This window comes from Ictalurus punctatus, chromosome 5 (genome assembly GCF_001660625.3).
Source record: "Ictalurus punctatus breed USDA103 chromosome 5, Coco_2.0, whole genome shotgun sequence".
Classification (NCBI taxonomy): Eukaryota; Metazoa; Chordata; class Actinopteri; order Siluriformes; family Ictaluridae; genus Ictalurus; species Ictalurus punctatus.
Window position 1 is genome coordinate 9,147,415 of NC_030420.2, and position 22,804 is coordinate 9,170,218.

At 38.3% G+C, this 22,804-nt stretch overlaps 1 protein-coding gene across 1 annotated transcript in view; it reads right to left on the bottom strand.

Moving 5' to 3' along the window:
• Window positions 1-22,804, bottom strand: part of prickle2a (prickle homolog 2a) — a 36,554-nt gene that overhangs the window by 11,270 nt on the left and 2,480 nt on the right. The window lies entirely within an intron of this gene.

The following is a 22,804-nucleotide window of genomic DNA, read 5'->3' on the forward strand; positions in this document are numbered from 1 at the left end:
AGTGCTGAGTTAGAATGAACCTGACAGTTAATCAAACATGCTCTAGTCTTAACAATCTAGGCAATATAGGCTGACGTGCATGAATATGCATTTGCATTTAAATTACTTTGGCCACAAATGATCAAGCATATGAGAAAGAGAGAGAGAATATAAACTTATAGCCCACGATTACTTGAGGAACATGTTTATGTACTATCAAGATTCTCTAAAAACAACTGGGTATAAGAGGCCTAAGGTTTTATGTGTACACTAACTGGGATTGCATTATGACTGTCAGGGCTGTTTCTAGATACAAGCGATATAAGCAGTTGTAGGAATGTAATGATTATTACTGCCAAGAATGGTTGTGAAATTCCACATTTTTGCAAAGTTAACTAATAAATTATCAACATTTCCACAAAATACTGTATATGTATCATCAAGTCTATATTCTAATAGTGGGTAGTATTTCCTGAGCTTCACCATCACTTCTACTGTAGAAATGTTAATGTGGCATGGCTTGTCAACCATGATTATCATCTATAAATTTGTTCATGATCTGAGCCACTGTTCTCATCATCATCACCATGGTGTGGCACCAGTGGCACAATAGCACCAGTAACACCAATGTTAATCAGTATAATCTGTACCTAGAATTTATATATATATACTTTTACTTATATATATATATATATATATATATATATATATATATATATATATATATATATATATATATATATATATATGTGTGTGTGTGTGTGTGTGTGTGTGCGTGTGCGTGTGTGATTTAAAGTCACTGCTGCTACATTGGAATATCTTATGATGCAAATATTTTATTTTTAAATATTTTATTTCATCCTGACATTTTGTCTAAAATAACTTGCACTGGGGCAGAACACATTATCTATTCACTAGCGCAGAGCTATATCTCCACAGTTACCATTATTCCCAAAGTGACTAGGGCAGATATTTTCTTTTGATTTCCATTAAGAAACATATTCATATAAAAAAAAAAATTAATAAGTAAAATGAACTATGTACACTTTGTCAGGTGGCTTGAAAAAGATCCTACCTGCTTCAGTAGATAATCTATCCTGGATACTGTAGACTTGTACCTACTTACAACTGCTGCTGTAATCATAAAGAATGTCCTGTGTTTATTGTAGGGTTCTAATTCACAATACGCTCATATTCAATATCCTTACAACAACCTTAGTACTGTAAAGTATACAGTTGCAGAAGAGTAACGATTTACACTGATCAGCCATAACATTAAAACCACCTGCCTAATATTGTGTAGGTCCTCCTTGTATCGAAAAAACAGCTCTGACTCGTTGAGACATGGACTCCACAAGAGCTCTGAAGGTGTACTGTGGTATCGGGCACCAAGACGTTAACAGCAGGTCCTTTAAGTCCTGTATGTTGTGAGGTGCTGCCTCCATGGATCGGACATCCCACAGATGCTCGATCGAATTGAGATCTGGGGAATTTGGAGGCCAAGTCAACACCTTGAACTCTTTGTCAGGTTCCTCAAACCATTGTCTGCAACAATGTTTAGGTAGGTGGTACGTCTCAAAGAAGCATCCACATGAATGCCAAAACCCAAGGTTTCCCAGCAGAACATTGCCCAGAGCATCACACTGCATCCGCCAGCTTACCTTCTTATAGTGCATCCTCATGCCATCTCTTCCCCAGGTAAGTGACGCACATGCACCCGTCCGTCCACGTGATGTAAAACAAAATGTGATTCATCAGACCAGGCCACCTTTTTCCATTGCTCCATGGTCCAGTTCTGATGATCATGTGCCCATTGTAGATGCTGTGCTACAGTAGTTCTTCTTTGGGATTGGACCAGATGGGCTAGCCTTCCCTGTCCACGTGCATCAGTGAGCCCTTGTCAAAGTCACTCAGGTCCTTATGCTTGCCCATTTTCCCTGCTTCCAACACATCAACATTGAGAACTGACGGTTCACTGTCTGTCTAATATATCCATTACAATGAGAGTGCCATTGTAATGAGATAATCAATGTTATTCACTTCACCTGTCACTGGGTTTAATGTTATGGCTGATCTATGTATAATCCCACTAGTTGGTGTCACCCAAAAGAGGATTATTTCCCCTTCGAGTCTGCTTCCTTTAAAGGTTTCTTTCATTTGACATCTCAGGAAACCTTTCCTTGCCACTATTGTCTCAGGCTCCTGTCAAATGAACATGGCTACAGGTGCATGAAACGCCAACATTTAGATTAGACCAACCTTCAGGACTGATCTGTAGACATCTATATCACTTAAAGACTATTCATTAAAATTCACACCAGGGAGAATGAAAGCTCAAATTCACTCTTTAATACAGAGAACTGTAAATAGTGCTGGGTTAGAATGTATCTTACAGTTAATCAAACATGCCCTGATCTTAGCAATATGATAATATTGGCTGAAGAGTATAAAAATGCATTTGCATTTAAATTACTTTAGCCAAACAAACAAACAAACAACAACAAAAAAAGCACACAAGCATTCATTTGGGATCTAAATCTTACATCAGAATTTCTGTAAAGCTGCTTTGTGACAATATCTATTGCTAAAAGTGGTATACAAATAAAATGGAAATAAAACTGAACATCCAACTGAGTTTTCAAACCAACAGAATAGAGCCCCCCGTTGTTACAGTTATGTACACAGAAATAAGACTGCCTTGGTTTACATATCTGATAAAAGCACCTTTTGTCTTTAACTACCGCTAAGGCTGAAGTTCACATTACAGCCTCCCTTTCACTCAGGAGAGCACATCGAATTAATGAAAACATTGGCATTATTTTATTAATTTGAGTATGCAAAGTAGCGACTTAAGAGCATGATAAATTAAGTTTCTCATTAAGTTGTACAAGCATGATGAAAGCCATATTATTAAATAAAACTAAATTTGCAGTGATTAAGATGATCATTGCATTAGTATTTTTTTTTTAAAAAAAAAACATCATATCTTGCTTTTATATCATATTTGAGTATTCAGTCCGCATCTTCTGTCCCTGATTTCTTCTGATGTAAAACAAACCAGGGTTTTAGCCACACTGCTAGAAGAAATAAGCAACTAACAGCTTGTATTCTGTTATTGTGTCTGATTTGCCATGGTGAAAGGCAAACATATGTAACATATGTAATTAGTGATTGTGGTGATTATTTTTAAGGCAGCAGTGTTGTAACATTGCACAGGCAGTTTTGCACCTTGCTTATACAGTGTTGATTGTAATTAAAAACTGCTTTTGTAATGTCTTTTTGTTAAATTGAGGTCATCCAGTGAAGCTCTGGCAATACAATCTATGTAATGCTCTTATGGTATTGTTTCAAAGCAGTTATAAATTTACATTTACATTTATTCATTTAGCAGAGGCTTTTATCCAAAGTGACTTACAAATGAGAAAATACAAGCATAGTGATATATCATGCGGAGAACAATACAAGTAGTGCTACCATACAAGATCTTTAATTGAATTCCAGAAGAAGCAAGGTGCACAGAGTAAGTTTTTTTTTTTTTTTTTTTTTGGGGGGGGGGGATCTTCACTTCTTGAAGATAGTGACAGATTCTGTGGTCCGGATTGAGGTTGGAAGTTCATTACACCACTGAGGGACACTTAGTTTGAAGGTTCTGGAAAGGGATCTTGAGCCATGCTGTGTAGGTACTACTGAGCATCGGTCGTTGATTGATCGTAGATTGCGTGAGGGAACTTAAGCCTTCAGGAGAGAGTTGAGGTAGGAGGGTGCTGTTCCAGACAAGGTATGTGAGCATCAAGGCCTTGAATTTGATGCGGGCAGCTACAGGAAGGCAATGGATGGAGATGAAGAGGGGTGTGACATGGGCTCTCTTGGGTTGGTTGAAATATTGGGGTTATATTATATTGGGTTCATCTAATTTTAATGATGAATTATTTAACTTCCCCTGGGTAACAATGCCAAGCATCATTCTTGCAAATTCTCCCATGATCTTAGGTATAGAGTGTTGTTTTGTTAGACATTGAGATATTGAGTTTCTTTTGCTTCCTTTGAATCATTTTGACTTTGACTCTCTGCTGTTGGGACATGGAATTATTTGTACTTCTGTTGTAGGATATAACCCCTGCTGTTTTGCCGTATGGGTATCTGATGGATGTTTTGATCTTCGGGCTGTTTATTTAATTTTTTGTACAAACCAGCTGTTAATAGTAGTAGTTTATTTTTGTATTTCTTAGATGTCAAGTAGAGGTTGGCTGTGCTGGTGGAATTTGTCCTGGCAGCTTACAGAGGGGTCTCTTTTGTGAAGCCACTTCCATGCTGTGTACTGGAGATTGCCCACTTTTTTTGCCCACTCATATGTGTGTATGTGACCTCTGTCATCAAAATGTGTGTTGTGTGGTAAGTGCTAATGGCTAGAGGATGTGTGACAAAAGGCTAGAGGATAATTAAACCAAACTGTGAAATAATATTGAGTCTGTGACGGTCCTTTAATGGTCAGTTCGTATTAACGGATGGGGTAGGGGTGGTCTGAGCGAGTTTGAAGTAAAGAGCTGTTTCTCTGCTTGGTGAACTTCTTTAACTTAACTTGGCTTGGTTAGAGGAGAACAATTAACTGATTAACTGAATCACTACGTGTTATTTATATTCCTGTGTCTGCTTATTCTACTGAACACCAGAATTTGCACCTTTGGTGACCAGTGCTAAAAGATTGTAGTCTGTAGTTTATAGTCTGATGGCCCAAATCTGTAGGTTCAAGTTAATTAATCATTTGCTTGCAAGCTTTTGTTGCGTATCTGCCCACAATATTTAAATATGCACTGAGTCATAGCTGACTCAAGATTGTGTTCCTAAACCAAAGAATGGTGATAAAGTTCCTTTATTCAAGATGAAAGCACTCTGAAAATAATGCGTGGAGGTATACCTCAATGCCATCTCTTATACTTCTGCCAATTGGCATGTGACAAAGTCTTGCACAGGTCAGATACACAGTGTAGCAGAGTGCAAGCAACTGCCCGATCAGTTGGGAATAGCCACTGCTTGTAAGGTGTAGAACAGCAGAAGTCAGAAAAACTTAAGAAGTGGGAAAAAACCCCAGATCCAAGATCACATTATTATCAAAATAATGTGCAGTAAAATTATGCATGCCTGGCTTTGCAAAAAAGCTACATTTTTTCTTTAATATGCAAAGCGACTTAGTGTTTCCTTAATGCTTTGTACTTTATCTGGCCATTTTCTACTGCTTAGCTGAACTTGTATGTGCTCATCTGTGCCTGTAAATGTGTTTCCTACAGCCAGGCGATGCAGCTATACTGTAGGTCCTGCCACAGGAGAAAATTCATAATTTGCAAGAAGTAATACATCACACAGCTTTTATATCACTTATGTTTGGAAATGTATTCATGTCCCAGGCAGCTCAGGCACCATATCAACCTTTTTCATCAAGAAGAGAGACTAAACAATGCTGCATAAACATACCAAACAACCACAAATCCACTAAAATTTGGATCTATGATATGCTGTAGTCTAATCTGACACAAAAGGAATCTGTATGCATGCACATATTAAAGCGGAGTGATCAGTGGGGATCAGTGACACACAAAATAGAATGAGAACTAGAGGAAAGACTTCACACAGATCTGCTTTAAATCTTATCTTCTCATAAGCATCCCACAAACCCCAGAGGGTTGAGAGAGAGAGAGAGAGAGAGAGAGAGAGAGAGAAGGGAGAGGGAGAAAGAGAGAGGTGCAAAAGCCGTGCTAAAAGAACCGATTTTCTCTCTCACGTGTCCTGCCTCATCTTTCTCTCTTTCCCTCTGCCAGTGGATTTGACTGTTTCTGTGTGGGTGTGTGTGAGAGCGAACAGGAGAGAGGAAGACGAGTGAGAGAGGAGAGGGGGAGCGAGGGAGAGAAAAAAAAGAACTCTTATTTATGTAAAAGGCAATGTGAGAGGAGGCTCTCAGCTGAAGCGCTGATGCTGAATGCTATTTTGCTAATAGGTTAACTCTTTGAGACACAGCCAGTCTTTAAAGAAAACGACTTCATTTAATCTAAATTAGATCTAAAAGGACCAACCGAATGTGACATTAATATATTAGTGATAAAATGCAAACACAATGAAGTCTTGCTTATTACCTAACGTCTTTGATGCGGTTGCTCATCAGCTGAAACGTGAAATGGTATCTGATTTTGAAAAACAAGTGAAAAGACAAATAGTTTTTGTTTCAAGCATATAAAAATATTCTTGATGGTAATAACGCTGACGAGCTCCACACACTTCAGCGTCAAGCAGCAGCTGCAAGTGGGCCCTCCACGTTGCATAATGCGGCTGTAATTACTGGATGTGTGCTGATAATTAACCCTTAGTGATGCCTGCATGTGACCATGTAATACTATCAATGCAAAAATGACACCCTCGAGGCTGGTTTAACGTTTCTGCAAGGGGCCCTCCTCCTAAAAGCATGGCTAATTTCTTGCTGTGTTTGCTGCATACCAATCGGTTTTTATTGTGAGAAAAGCAAGGTGGTAATGTGGTAACACGGCATTCGGAGTCAACAACTAAACAAATGGCACTGCAGAACTCGGTTGCGAGGCTGATTAGTATCTAAAGTAAGAATATTGACCAAGTGCAAATGCTGATGGACGTACAAACTGTTCAACTCTGAGGCTGCAAAATATGCTGGTGAACTAATATGACATTTTAGCACATGAAAATTGATAATCCAGTGCAGTTCAGTACTGGTATGTCCATGTACCATGTCTTGGTTAAGTTCAGAGAAAACAAAATCTCAGAAAAAAAAGGAGTTCCATTGCTTAAAGGTGCAGGTTTATTTATTTATTTATTTTTTTAGATCGTTCTGCTGTCTGCAAATTGAGTTGTAATTGCAGTGAAAACAGAGACAAGCCTTCCCCTTCGCCCAATCAACCCTCTCTGTTGAAACTAAAATACTGTATGTGTCATGGGTGGCTTTTTAAGGAGATTTCCAGGATGGAAAACTGTGAACTGATGCCAGAAATGAATAAACAAGCCAGATCAATTGCATAATAATGTGAATAAGAGTTAGTCTAAGCTGCTAGGTGCTACAATATAATTAGGTGCTATAGTCTACACTATATAGCCAAAAGTTTGTGGACACCTGACCATCACACAAATATGTGTTTTTTGAACATTTAGTCCCCCTTTGCTGTTATAATAACCTCCACTCTTCTGGGAAGGCTTTCCGCTAGATTTTGGAGCGTGGCTGTGGGAATTTGCCCATTCATCCACAAGTGCATTATTGAGGTCAAGTACTGATGTCGGGCGAAGAGGCCTGGGGTGCAGTAAGCATTCCAGTTCATCCCATAGGTGTTCAATGGGGTTGAGGTCAGAGCTCTTGAGTGTACAGGCCCCTTAGTTCCAGTGAAGAGAAATTTTAATGCTGCACCATACAAAGGCATTCGATAGGCATTTGTGCGCTTACTACTTTGTGGCAAAAGTTTGGGACAGAACCACATATGGGTGTAATGGTTATGGTAATGGCTTACAGGTTAGCACGTTCGCCTCACACCTCTAGGGTCGGGGGTTCGATTCCCACCGTGACCATGTGTGTGCAAGAGCATGCATGTTTTCCCTGCGCTGTGGGGGTTTCCTCCAGGTACTCTGGTTTTGTCTGGCAAAGACATGCATCGTAGGCTGACTGGCATGTCCAAAGTGTCTGTAGTGTATGAATGGGTGTGTGTATGTGATTGTGTGCCCTGCGATGGATTGGCATCCTGTCCAGGGTGTACCCTGCCTTGTGCCCGATGCTCCCAGGGATTGGCTCCAGGTTTCCCCGTGACCCTGAAAAGGATTAAGCGGTATAAAAGATAGATGGATGGATGGATCTCAAACACCAAGGCAACAATTGTTAGGAGGCAATGGATTGGGATAAAACCCTTTTGATTGGAGTTTGATAGAAATTTCCTCAAGAAATTAGTCCACGTTGCAAAAGCAAAAGTCATCCCCCTTAAACCTGAAGAGGTACCCTATTTATGGTGCAATAAACAAATGACAAGGCAATTCCTAAAAGTTTGAGATATTTTAGTGTCAGTGCATCTGCAGAAATGAACCATGGGAAACCTTACAACATTCAACAAGCTGTTTTTATAAACAGTCTCATTGTAAAGAATCACATTGTCTGCTTTTTCATGGCACTAGCCAGATTTTGGTTTCCTAGGACTGGCCGAAGCGTTTTTGTAATGGGGTCTAATGCGACTTTACAGACAAGCGATGAAATCAGGAAAAATACTTTTCCAATTACACCAGCAGCTAGTTGCTGATGCATGCACCACATGGATTAGAGAAAGCTCATAAATATTCATATGAAATAACAGTCATTAAACAGAGGAGATAAAGCCAATGTTTAATGACCATAATGTAGTTTTAAAAGGGCCATGTTTACAAAAGTGTCTTCCTCTCCTATTTGGAGAAGTTTCTGCCAGTAAACACTAACATGAACAAAGCCTATTATCTCCAAGCGAACAGAACTGCTTATTGACTAGATGAGAAATGCAGCAAAACAGCAGTTATCATAACTTTTAGGAAACATTTTTTTCTAGTTTAATAACCTAATATGCACATAATATGCACATTGTGAAGACTATTCTTTTATGAGCTGTGAAATCTCTGCAATTCCAGAAAACTGTATTTAGCTATTTATGTCTTATATATTTAAACTAAAATTAAACTGAAAAAGGTCATTCATTATTGACAGTTAGAACTACAAGTGAAATATATTAGAATTAAAAATTAATGAGAATTGTATTTTGAGAATTATACAACAATATATTTTTTGTCTGCTTATATTTTGCATTGTTGATGTGCAATATAGTGTGACAGTATAGCTGTATAACAGCATAGTGCAATGCAGAAATAATATACAATCGACATATGCTCTACCTGTGAACATTATTATGTCAGTTTAAAAAGTATTTCAGTCTTAATTGGTGTAATGGTGAGACATTGCTATATGTATATAATATCATCTTACAATGTAAAGTTGTATTGAAACTCATGATAATGTATTGTATGGTTATTATACCATGAAATTTTCATGCTGTTTCACACCAAGTACCAAGATTTGTGTTTTTGAGTCATTTCGTTTATACGGTCATTAATTAGTTTGCAATTCAACAACAGCCAAAACTTATTTTACAGATTTCCATCTGCTAGATTTCTGCCCAAAGGAATAAATTATTAAAGAATACTACAGAGATCTAGTTTCTATGGATTTGCAGTCTGTGGCAAATATCTATGATTTTGGCTAAATGGTACCTTACAATGAGGTGCGCACAACCAAACAGCTAATATCAGATGGGACTAACAGAAACTGTGATTCATATAAAAATGTGTAATATGTATGATTAAGACATAATATCTGGTCATTTTATCACGTCAGCAAACCATTTACTTGTAGAAATACTGTATGAGACTCCTGTTTTGTTTGTTACAATTGCTAAGGGCATTGTTGATTGCTAGTCTTGAAAAATGGCATTGCCTACACTATAGTGACATCTTTTAAAACTCTCGAGGGGAGTCAGTCAATGAGTCAGTGATTCACGTCAAGTCTATCCCACACAGTGATTCTGAAATTACTGTGCAAATCAGGTGACATCACCACAGCAGTACATTATCCATCTAATATCATGTTTGCCAAATGGTAATGTTTAATGATTTTGTAATGATTAATGGCTGTTTGGATAAACAGAATAAGACTATGAGTCTCAATGTGGTCAAGTGATGTTTATAAAAAAAATATATATATATTTTGCTGTATTCAGATGTTTTCTATCACAGGTACAGTATTTCCAATCCTCTATGGCCAGTTCGATGTCAGTGGGGTATTCCTGCAGATCGTTGAGGTTTCCATGGAAATAGCAAGGCTGCTGTCTCACGAGTTATACATTAAGTGACTACTGTAACACACTTTCATACAATTTTCAAAATTTTCAGTTTTTATGCCATTGAAATTATGCCAGGTGCAATGGATAGTAAACTCTTTCCAATACTCGAAACCCATCTCCAGCTGTTGCACAGAATACAAGCTGAATTGGGGTACTCATGATGCCTTCATCTGGGCCATTTATGAAGTCTGCTACTGAGCAGGGAATGAAGACTTTGGAAATAGTCGGCTACTGGGTGATAGTGGTGATCTTTTCCATGCCTATTCGATTATACCAATTGCTCAACCACAGATGGTAGACGGGGAGAATTTATGACGGTGCACAACAGAGGTCACACTGCACAGAGGAGAGAGCAATAGACATTTGGAAAATGAGATTTCATATGCCTCCATAAGTCATCAGGAGGACTTAGAAGAACACCAGAGAGGACTTATTCAATAATAGAACATTGCTTCACATAAGAGGCAGAATACACCACGTTTCCCTCTCTTTCTCTGCAACTCTCTAGCCATCCTCTTGGCAAAACTAGGAAGCCCTGCCATTTTTGGCAGATATCAATGCCCTTTAGACTGTGGGAGCTGCATATACAAAGTCATCCCAATCTTTTTCCTATGATATCCTATGCAATTTGATATGCTGCCATGAGATTAAAAAAAATAATAATAACATACATCCTTTAAAATATAACTTCACTTTACAAAAAAAAGAGTTTATTTATGAATTGTTTATGCTTACATTGGTCGTACTCTATTTAAAATAAAATGACTGATCTGAATGTTTGTTTACTCAAGAATAAATTGTGCTGATTTACACTAGGTTTATACTGGCAACCTTTGAATGCAACCTTGTTTGAACGCATGCCTGCCTATCTATCTATCTATCTATCTATCTATGTACCTATCTATCTATCTATCAAACTTTGAGGTTTCTTCTTAATAAATCCAAGAATTAGTGGACTTTACAGACCAGCAGAGCCTGTCACGATGGTAAAACACAGTCTAAAACCCCTGGAGGCATTCTGAGGGCAACATGCTTGCTAAAACATAAGCTACCCACTGTAGCTTTGTGCCATTTTGAGGTACTCACCTGACTGGAATGTGCATCTGAAGCACCAAAAAAAAGAGGCAAAATCTCACACAAACCCACAATCATGTTGACACAAACATATAATAAGACAGAGTAAAAGAATATTCTAAAAATTTGGGTATTGACTATACTATATGTGTATCTATATAGGTACAAATGTTTGCATTGTAGGAATCACAGCATTTTCTTTAAGATGGAAGAGTCAGGATAACAATCTATCAGATATAGAAATGTCCACATCCTGTTTTCTTTACACGGGTATTACTATCAGGAAATTAGCCTTTTTATTACTTATACCAGATCGAAAAACAAAAAAAAAAAATCAGTGGCATCGTCTATCCTTAAAGGCTGTCAGACATTCATTCTGGTCGCCATGGAGCTTTCAGGTCTCCGTGGAAACGTTGCGCAGCTGCGAGCCTCGCGCAAGGAAACAAGCTTGCCGAAGCCGATGTGTCATTAAATCCGCCACACAGTGGGAGAGTAATGAAGACAGAGGGAGCTCACTCTGGCAAATCGCTCCCCAAATAAAACCAAACACAACCCAAGGAGGCCCTTCTTGCCTTTCTCAATCTATCTCCCACCGAACATCAGATTGAATTTGGACACCCAGACTCATCTTCTCATGGCACATGACAATTTGATACCTCGTTTTGCTTAGGTACTCTTAAGGCCTACTCTCATTGTGAAAACTACATGGAATTTGCAGCAAAAAAAAAAGCCTCAGAAGCATCTTTCAATAGAGTCATGCTGGTTTGAAATGGTCTCAAATGACTGGTCATAGGAAATCAAATCAATGTACATGGCCTATGCGCAGTACCTCTTCAAAACATCCTACAGCTTTTAACACTAAGGTTGGGGAGGTTCTTAGCAGTTATCACCTTTCCTCCGTTCATTTAATTAATGAATATTTGTGACCCCAACTTTTAGACAATAGACAACGTTGTAGCGGTAAAAGCTAAGCAATGTCAACTTTGTGAAATTCAGTGGTAACGTTTATTTTGTATTATTAGGCCCATAGAAAGGTTTAAGCTTTAAATGCATATCGCTAAACACATTTTGACATTTTTCTAACACTGTGCTACAAATGACAAACCATGGTCTATTACTATTTATACAAACATATTTTGTCTATGTTAAAAGTGAATGGAGATACATGTATAATCATAATCATCCATGACTGTACATAATGCAAGAACCTAACTCTCTATTAGATAGTAATCATGAGTACAGAGGTAGCAACTACTTAAATTGCATAAACACTTTTCTCACTTTTGTTCATAGTTATAAATGAGCCAATAATAGTATATATAATATAATATTTAGACTAACTAATACACATATGAATGAACAATGACATGAATTGTCATTTATGGACATTTGTTAATTATCAAATTATGAGTAGCTAATGATTTTTCTATATCTATTAATGGTGTATTAGTGAAAGTCATTGTAATGTATTACCAATGTCCATGTTTGTTTAGTTTTGAACATTTCTTTCCACATTTAGACCCCCCCTGTGCTGTTACAATAGCCTCCACTCTTCTGGGAAGGCTTTCTACTAGATTTTAGAACATGGCTGTGAGGATGTGCCCATTCAGCCACAAGAGCATCAGTGAGGTCAGGGAATGACGTCAGGTGAAAAGGCCTGGGGTGCAGTCAGCATTTCAGTTCATCCCAAAAGGTGTTCAGGTGGGTTTGAGCTCAGGGCTCTGTGCAGGCCACTCGAGTTTTTCCACTCCAATCGTAGAAAACCATGTTTTCACGGAGCTCACTTTGTGCACAGGGGCATTGTCATGCTGGAACATGTTTGAGCCCCTTAGTTCCAGTGAAGGGAAATTGTAATACTACCGCAAACAAAGACATCCTATACAATTGTGTGTGGAAAAACTACAGTGGTGTGTGATGGTCAGGTTACATCAAATTTCTGGCCATATAGTGTATTTATACCACAGTGGTGTCGAATGACCTAATCTGACTGGTCAGAAGGTGCTTTTCTATAACAGAAGCTCTGACATTAGTGGTGGTTACAAAACAATTTAGGTTTATACATTAATGAGCTCATTCTAATACCGTATCATTTCTATAGTAACATCTGTTTCACAGGGTTTTGTATGGCAGACACCTCATGGCAGATTGTATGGCAGATCTCTATAATGTTTGCAGATGCTGTAATGTTAGCTGATCGTTGTAATGTTAGCTGATCGCTGTAATTTAAGCTGATCGCTGTAACATTAGCTGATCGCTGTAACATTAGCGGATCACTTTAACATTAGCTGATCGCTTTAACATAAGCTGATCGCTGTAATGTTAGCCGATCACTGTAATGTTAGCCAATCGCTCTAACATTAGCTGATCGCTGTAATGTTAGCTGATCGCTGTAACATTAGCTGATCGTTGTAACATTAGCTGATCGCTGTAATGTTATCCGATCGCTGTAACATTAGCTGATCGCTGCAATGTTATCCGATCGCTGTAACATTAGCTGATCGCTGTAATGTTAGCTGATCACTGTAATGTTCGCAGATTCTGTAATGTTAGCTGATCTCTGTAACATTAGCTGATCGCTGTAATGTTATCCGATCGCTGTAACATTAGCTGATCACTGTAACGTTAGCTGTTTGTTGTAATGTTCGCAGATTCTGTAACGTTAGCTGATCGCTGTAACGTTTAGCTGATCGCTGTAATGTTATCCGATCGCTGTAACATTAGCTGATCGCTGTGATGTTAGCTGATTGCAGCAATGTTAGCTGATGTACCCTGCATTAGACAGCATCACCCCAGCCCATCATTGATCATTTTCCTAAAACAGCAAGCCTGTCATGTTTTATTCTTTTTACATAAGTTTTTATACGTGATGTGTTTTATACTGTATTTGTATCATGCACCTTAACTGTGTTTTGTCTAAATATGTCATCATGCGTGCAACCTTTATATATACTCTGAACTGTCTAGTTTTGAGTGACATCTAAATGTAACATTTTGCCCTGCAAAATGAAAAAAAAAGCTGTAGGACTAATGAAATAAGTGTATCAAATACCATTACTTTATTATTGATATGAGTCCATGTTAGTGAGATGTTATTGAGTGGATTATGTTGCTGTCATTCCGTTCCACAGAGAAAAGTATGAACAAGGCTTGCTCAGTGTAATCCAATCACATCCATTTCATTCTGAACACAGCTTATCTGGATCACACAAAACAAGCCTTTGATTGAAAATGCATGACCTCTGACAGCAGTGTGTGTGTGTGTGTGTGTGTGTGTGTGTGTGTGTGTGTGTGTGTGTGTGTGTGTGTGTGTGAGAGAGAGAGAGAGAGCGAGAGAGAGAGAGAGAGAGAGAGAGAGAGAGAGAGAGAGAAGAGAGATATGATAATTTAATTTACTGTTATCATCACATAGGAGATACATAGAATCATTTGCTCATCTACAATTATGTCAGATTTCTTGATTTGGTCTCCATGCACATGACTTCAAATAATTTTCCGATGTATTCAAATTTGACAGATTATCAAGTAATCCATGATGGTGAGTCATTTTGCTGTTTTTTAAAAATAATAATAATTAATTCATTATTTTTTTATTACACAATTTCTAACAAGTACCTTTCAGAGTTCAGATTTTCAAAGAAAAAACTCCTCACACACTTAGCATATCAGCATGCTATGTGGACCACTCTGCATTAATTTAACATGGATTTTTACATTTCTTGTAATTGTTTTTCATTGGAGCTCTACCACCAGCCAGTCTATGTATTTTTACAGTCTCTTAGCAAATTATTACATACTTTAAAACTGATTACATACAGAAACTGAGTTCAGAACCAAAAATAGTACTTTATCTATAGGTAAAAAAAACTATTCTAACCCTAACACTAAACCACAACGAGACACTTAACACATATTCTAATACTTAAATAGAAACAAAATTGTATAATTTGTGTCAGTGAGGGTCAAATAACACATGAAATGCTGAAAAATGGATACATTTTTCAGTGTGCACAATTTAATTTTTCAGTGCCCTATATGGAAGCCTGAGTTGAGGCAACTCAAGACATTTGCTTTGGTTAAGAAGACGTTTTAATGATATAGTGATTTTCAGCATTTCAGAAGACTTCTGAAACTAGAAGATCTGAAACTTCTAATCAAAAGATTTCCATAGATGAATTTTTTTTTTTTTGCCAGTGTATAGAAAGAAAGTGTAATGATTACAACATTGATTGTCTAAAAATGTAGGCAATTGTTGTACCTGTTAGTTACAGTATACATATTGTCAAACCATTTTTCAGAATGAATATTTTTGTTTCCATTGTAATTGGTTGCTTATGATGTACTTTATACCATGGTACGTCTCATACAGTAAAGTTGCTACATTCATTCTGTTTGAAAGTTGAAAGGATTCAGCTTACACTGTGACACATGGAAAATGATCACATCACACCAACCTGATCATTGTATATTTTCCGAAAACAGCACACACTGGTGAGTTTTATTTTTTACTCAGCATGTGTAAAAGACTAGCATACAGAGCTTACATAAAGTAATGATCGGGGTATTAAAGTTTGCTGTGCTGTGGTGTAGTGAAATATGATTAATATGGAATCTGATTAGAGATACGGCTGTGTTTCTCCCTTCAGCAGAACAGAGGCTCTGCAATTTTTGTTATTGAAAGCTGTTTGCTGCCATCCATACTACCAGCAAATGAACGCTGGGGTTAGCAGTCCCCTTAACACACACACACATACACACGCACACACACACACACTTTCCTTGCAGTAACAAGCAGAAAAATGCAGTGCCAAATACATATACCTCTCTCTCTCTCTCTCTCTCTCTCTCTCTCTCTCTCTCTCTCTCTCTCTCGCACTCTGTATTACAATACTCAAAGAAGGCTGACATTTAAGAGCAGCATTCATTAGAACTGCAAATACTCAAAAAGGATGGACCATTATGAGCTTTTTCTATTGAATCATACTGATCCACTCTTTTTCTTGACCTCTTTAACAGCAGCCCACATGAACATACAGACAAACCATTGAGATTTTCTCCCATTTCTCCTCTCTTTGCAGCAAATGTGTTTCTATAAAGGGACAATTGGCAGGAGAGTGAATAGAAGGAGAATTTGGGGTTGTACTTTTTATCTGATAAATAGGACAGGATAGGGTTTCAGAAATACTATGGTTAGTAAGTAATGCTACTGATTGTACATCATTTGTGGCGCTCCAGGCTATTTCAAAAACTCTCTCGGTACACCTTTGCATTGTCATGGGTTCCACTGACTACAAAGAAACAATTTTATCCAAACAACCATTAAAAAGATGAGTACATGAGAGAGACTTCACATATTTCCATAGTCTAAACAAGCACTTTTAGCTATAATGCAAAATAAGAATTGCAGTTTGCCAGTTTATAGGGAGAATCCAAAGTAAAGTATACGAACTGGAGAAATAAATAGTAAAGCGGTAAATAAATAAAAAAGAAACATTTCACCAACGCAAACGATTTGTCTTAGCCATTATGAGCTTTCATCATAATAGTTTACTGTTACTGCTCCATATTGATGTGTTAATGAAGATATTGTGACGTTTATTTGGGCCTTGTAATAAGGCCCAAATGTCCGTTGCTGGCTTGTAAACGAATTATAAAAAACAGACTTTTGCGTAACGTAACAGGAGATTTTTATTAGGTTTTTTTTGGCCTATTAGAGGGAATGCAACCAGCCAGGCACCTTTCTCTCACTCACACACACACACACACACACACACACACACACACACACAGTTGCAGTTCATTTGCTTTTGAACTGTCCCGATCCTTGATGTGCTAATTGCCACGAGATTGTTCTTGAACGCTAAAGCAGGAGGTTTTCCATCATCCCCTCTCTCTCTAACACGTAGAAAAGAAAATAGATATAAATAAATATAGGAGAAAAGAAACATCTCATTGGGCAGCAGAACACTGTAATTAGGCAGTGACAAATTTCAGTTCTCTTTCTTCACATGTGTGGGAAATGCACACAATGACTTTCCGTGCGCCTGCATGTGTGTGCGCATGCGTGTGTCACTGTAAAGTGTGTGGGATGGCCTGAAATAGGAACGCAGCATTTCAACAGGCAAATTGCACTCATGCAGTGCAGAAACGAAGAGACTGGGAAAAAGCAGAATAGTTTCCATTTGTTTGCCTGTGCTTCTGATGCTAGGTGTGATGCCGAATCCATACTGCAGGCCAAATTTGTTCCCTATAGGGCTGCTATGACAGGTGGCACGCATGAGTCATGTAAGATACCATTGGATAGAGCTAGAAGAACCAGGTCACTCCTACATGCTTGACATTGAGATATGTTTCCACTTGGCACATGACGATTCAGCCAATGACACTAAGGGACATTAGGAACCTGCACAGATGCGCACACATGCTTGTTTGCTTGCAGGCATTGCGCAATGAGGCTTCGTTATTCCTGCACAGCCACAGAAAAAAAGCTCTCTTGTTGCTATGCTTTTTAAAGCTCTCCTTCCATCTCTTTCTCTCTCCCTCCTACTACCTACTTAACGGGGCAGGTTAGTTACAAGTAGGAACAAGCTGCAGCGCTGCACTCGGTTAGTATCACATTTCCAGAACTTTCTCCTTACCTTCTCCGGAAGCTATTTGTAACCTTTCATACGGATCATACGACCCTCATAAACAATATTAAAATAACCTCTACAGGAAAATAAAATTGACTCAACTGTATAAAGGCTCATTACTGACATAAAATCACATTGGATATCACACATTATTCCATTTGGCTAATAGGTGCATGCATGTGTTCTTCACAATGTGGAAGAACGTCATAAATGAAAATACATTTTTTTTTTGCTAGTTTTGGCAGTAAGCAGGCATTTCCAAGGCCCAATATCAGCAAATGTGTGTTTATTTGTGAACAATTTATTAGCCGCATGTGCATGCCATTAAGAAAAAGAAAGGGGCCAATGTAAATCTTGACTATACCTCCCACCATCATTCTTAGGGTTTTTGGGTTGATGGCAGGGTTGTAGAGTTCCATTATAAAGACATATAGTACACTGATAGTGTGTATAGGATTATGCTGAATGTTAATTTTAGGCCTATTTGTAATGTTTAGTTAAAAAACACTTTCTTTAATAGGGATAATAGGGAATATGTCTGACTTTGTTATTTTTTTTTATGGTGGATGATATTGCAAACAGATGGTTTGGTTCCTGACCAATGGCAAACTATAAAACGGAAAATGTATCCAAGACTTTTTACACCACAACAGCTGCTGTGCCTGTTGTTCCATTGAACCATGCATGCATCCACCCATCCATCCATTGAAAAAGCCCTATGCATGATACAGACACGAGAAAAGTGATTTAACAAACATGACTCACTTTCCTGCCTTTTAATTTTCTATGCTTTTACGCTTTCACCAAGCGCTTGATTAACAAAAGAGCTTTTAATAATGAGCTGCGGCATCTTCCTGCAACACAAAGGCCTGTCATCTCAAAGTGACACTTGTTCTTTTTTACATAAAGTCGCCGACACTTTTCATATAAAGTCAGCAGCGACTTGAAACCATGCTGGTATGCTGTAGCCATGCAGGTAGGTTAACTTAAATAGTCATCACATTCACACGTTAAGATGCATGAGCCACTGGAGCACCTCCACTGAGCACTATGATATACTGAAATGCCAAAGTATTTATTCAGACAGCAGCGGAATATGCATTTAGAAGACTGATGACAGGTTGCGCTAGTTGTCATGGCAACTGGAGGCTGTTATGACACACATCAGTGTCTAAGTTTCTGTATAATGCAGCCTTTGGAGACTTGAAGCTCACAAAAGCAATCAGGTCTGCAAAACCACAGACTCTCTCAAATGGAAGCAGTTTACTAATAAAATCCCCACTGAAAACAAGCAAAACAACCCCAGACTTTAATATAGAAAAAAGTGCAAGCTCAACCTAAGACCAAATTGCTATTGTTTTAATGAAAGCTTGCTATATATAGTGTGTGGCTTTCCATGATATGGCCTCACTATTGTGAATTATTAATGACCCTAAATGTCAGGGTTTGGTCTCCTGGATTGTGATGATGAAGAGGATTAATTAACGAATAAATCTGCTCCTCGTTAACGGCATGTTTGTGGGATTCCAGGGTAGGCCACATGCAGAGCATCATGGGTACTGAGCTCAGCATGAGGAGTATCACCAGGACTGAATGTGGAACGAAAAAAAAACTCTTTTTATCAACACTCCACAAACAAATTTGCACAATAATATCGATCTCACTGGAAGATTGATACAAGTTATGTAACATCTGCTGCCACTTTCCTGCAGAGCAGATGCAGTATCAATACCAATTATTCCCACTAAAACCTATATATAAAAGGCAACAAATTATATCGCAGAATCATCTGTCAGAGGTCTAGTGAAGCTGTGTGTGTCAGATCAATAAAATATCACAAACATGACCCGACAGATCAATTCGAGCCACCAAACACTTGCATAACATAGACATGCAGTGATTTCATGTCCAAACTTTGCTATTAATCCGAAAGCACGACAATATCCCATGTCCAAAACAATTAAAAATAAAACATTACTGCTGTTCTTAGTTAGATTCGATATAACAACTGTCACATTCACAACATACAGCACTGAGCCATGATCAGTGTTCTGGAGGTCATTTGGGTCGACATTTAGAGATTCCATGGGTTATGAGGCCTTTAAGTCCTCTATACTTCAAAAGGTGACATTTACAAGTCCTTCTGGAAACTCCGAGAGTAGAAACAGACAGAGAATTCAAAGTGTTTCAGTGGTACTCAACATCTCGACAGATCTCATTTGGAATATTGAATATTGAATATTGAATTTTAACATTTGCTGACTTACAGCATACCGTGAACTTTGCAAGGGCAGCATTGTTCAGCCTATTGCGGACCTGGACACAGAAAGTTGGAACGCCTCAGTGAGAAACAGCTGGTCAGTTTTGAGGACTGCGAAAACAGTAACTTTCAACGGCTTGCTATGCATGCACTAAAACATATAACGGTCATGTTGAGAATGTTTTCCGGTAGTAAATTCAGTAGTAGCTTTGAAGCTTTCGCTGCCTAGCTCTCTAGTTCTTCAGATGGGAGCTTGCATGATAATTCTACTCACAAGTGTGTGATATTTGCTGTTGTGCCTTGACCCAAGCCTCTGTCTTTCTGATTTTCTACTGTTTGTCCTGTCTAATTTGATATTTTTATCTAAAATGCCAGATGAAATGTCTTGTCGCTGCTAGGAATTTCAACTACAATCTACAATGGTCAAGAACTTGTCAAAATGAACTATTTTTTTTCTAGCAACTGCTGACACTTAATGCTAGGCTAAAATGAGATTTTTACTGGAAAGATTCAATCAGGACTGAAACACAAAGTAAACTACATGTGGGGAAAGAAGCCCATATCCAATTTATATTTTCATCATGGGTTCAGATGTCATTACCGTCACCACCTGTGTAGTCATGAGAACATAGTTCTGTATTTTCTTTGCCTCTAAATGTCTGACTAACCAGTGGACTTAGAGTGATGATTATTCCAAGAACATTGTGTCTGTTTGCCACAGGGAAAATAGAACACACACTGCATAATGACACAAGGAAACATTCATCTACATTGTGTATATATATGTTTAATTTTTCCGCCTAAATAGTCTAAGTAGACAGCTATGCGACTGTAGAAATGAATTGTGTGTACTGCTAATGTGATTCCCATGATTTTTTTTTAAAAATTATAGTCATGGCAAGACATGACAAAAACTACCATTTATTTCTTAAAAATGACGTGCCTTAAAATATATCATTCCAAAGACATTCATAGACTTAAACATTAACATAACATTACCAGACACATAATATAATAAATACAACCTATTACAAGTCCTTCTTGCCACAGCAGCTGATTGGCTAATTAGTCCAGGAAGGGCCAGATGGCTGGAGAGGAGGGACAGATGGGAAATGTAGGCGAGAACAGGAAGGTTAGCGTGTTACTGTCACACCTCTCGCTTAGCGCCACAGGATGTGGAACTCTGAGAGACAGGAGAGTGGACACTCAACACACACCAAGCTCCGTCTGCAGTTGCTGACCTGAAGCAAGTGTTCCGGTACTGAGGCTGAGCCATCTGATCTGTGTCATGTATTATGTATCAAAACCAATCTGACAGGACTTTATCTGTGAGATCCAAAGGTCAGGCAGGGCCCATATGAATACTACTCTGTAAATGTCATCCAGAGAAAGAGAGAGAGAGAGAGAGAGAAAAAGAAAAACAAAACTCTGCACACTATGTCTGGCATCAGTCAGCAAACTACAGAAAACTAATTCAAACAGCAACCTAATGACACAAGTCCACATAAACAAACACAAGCCATGTGCAAACAGTTTCTAAAAGTATACAACCAAACCACTTCACAGCTGGTATATCTCTTAGGACAACCAGTGTTTATTCATAGAGTTGCTCCATATGACCTTAAACATGCCATAAGGCCATTTTACATAATCAGGCAGTGGAATCGACACCCAGACTCGATGACCAGATTGGATGCCAGACTATACCCTGTTGTGACACATGGTAGGTATCAGAAGGCAGTTCTCTGGCTAATTCCTAAATATAATACCTAATGATGTTTGAAGTTTGTATGTATGTTAGCCTCTGTATACAATATTATTTTGCCAAGAGCTAGGGTGCACTGGCATTAACAACAGAGAATGTACGAAAGAGGGACAAGAAAAAGGATATATATATATATATAATGTTCATTATACACTAATTTACCACCAGTGGGGTGTCTTGGCAAGACTTCTCCCTCTGTGCTTATTCTGTCTTTCCCCTTATCTCGCTGTCCAATGTCCTTGCAGCTGTTAGCCATCCAAGCTGGTGGAGGGAAAAAAAAACAGCTGCCTTCATCTGGTGAAATTTTCTGCATTTGCTTTCCATGTCCTTTGAGCATTTGTTTTTGTGTTTGTGTGTGTGTGTGTGTGTGTGTGTGTGTGTGTGTGTGTGTGTGTGTGTGTGTGTGTGTGTGTGTGTGTGTGTGTGTGTGTGTGTGCCTATACCCTCTACTAATTTGGCTCATCAACTATGGCTGATATCTTCTTCCAGTCTTCCCCTCAGGGAATTTCCTGCCATTTTGAAATGCACCTGGGATTCCATCGGAAGCTTGCTTGCCCTGAAGATTTGTTTTTCTATAATATCTTAAACATTTCTGATATTTCATTTTTGGACATCTTAGGCTAGGCAGATGCAACAGGTGCAACAAAGAAAAATGGTTTTTATAAAAATATACAGAGATATTACTGCTAAGCCAAGGCTTGTGTAGACAGCACAGGCCAAACTCTTCCCCCACCTTCATACATGTTATGTAAGTTACATCAATGACATCATTGCTGTATTCCTTTTAAACTCAGCACTGCATGTTACTTGCAGCAAATACAATACTGCTGCTTTCTTATTTGTCAGCAGACTGGCAGTAGTGGAAAAAGTGATGGCTGTTGAGACAAACTTAAGCAAGATGTTGTGCACGTAATGCACTATTATTTTGTATGTGTGGTGTCAGGGTATGGTACAGTTGTGTACATGTAAACATTTCAGCACAGCATTTAAACAGCACAAGTGAATATCGGAGACTACACAATACATAAATGATTAGAACAAATTACCTTATTAATTAACCACATACTAAACCACATACTGAACAGGAAAGTTATGTTGTGTTCTGTTGCATAATTACTAAGGAGTTGTTGTATTACACCAGAGCTGTATATGCTAAACTTGCCAATCAATGTCCTCAATAAGAAAC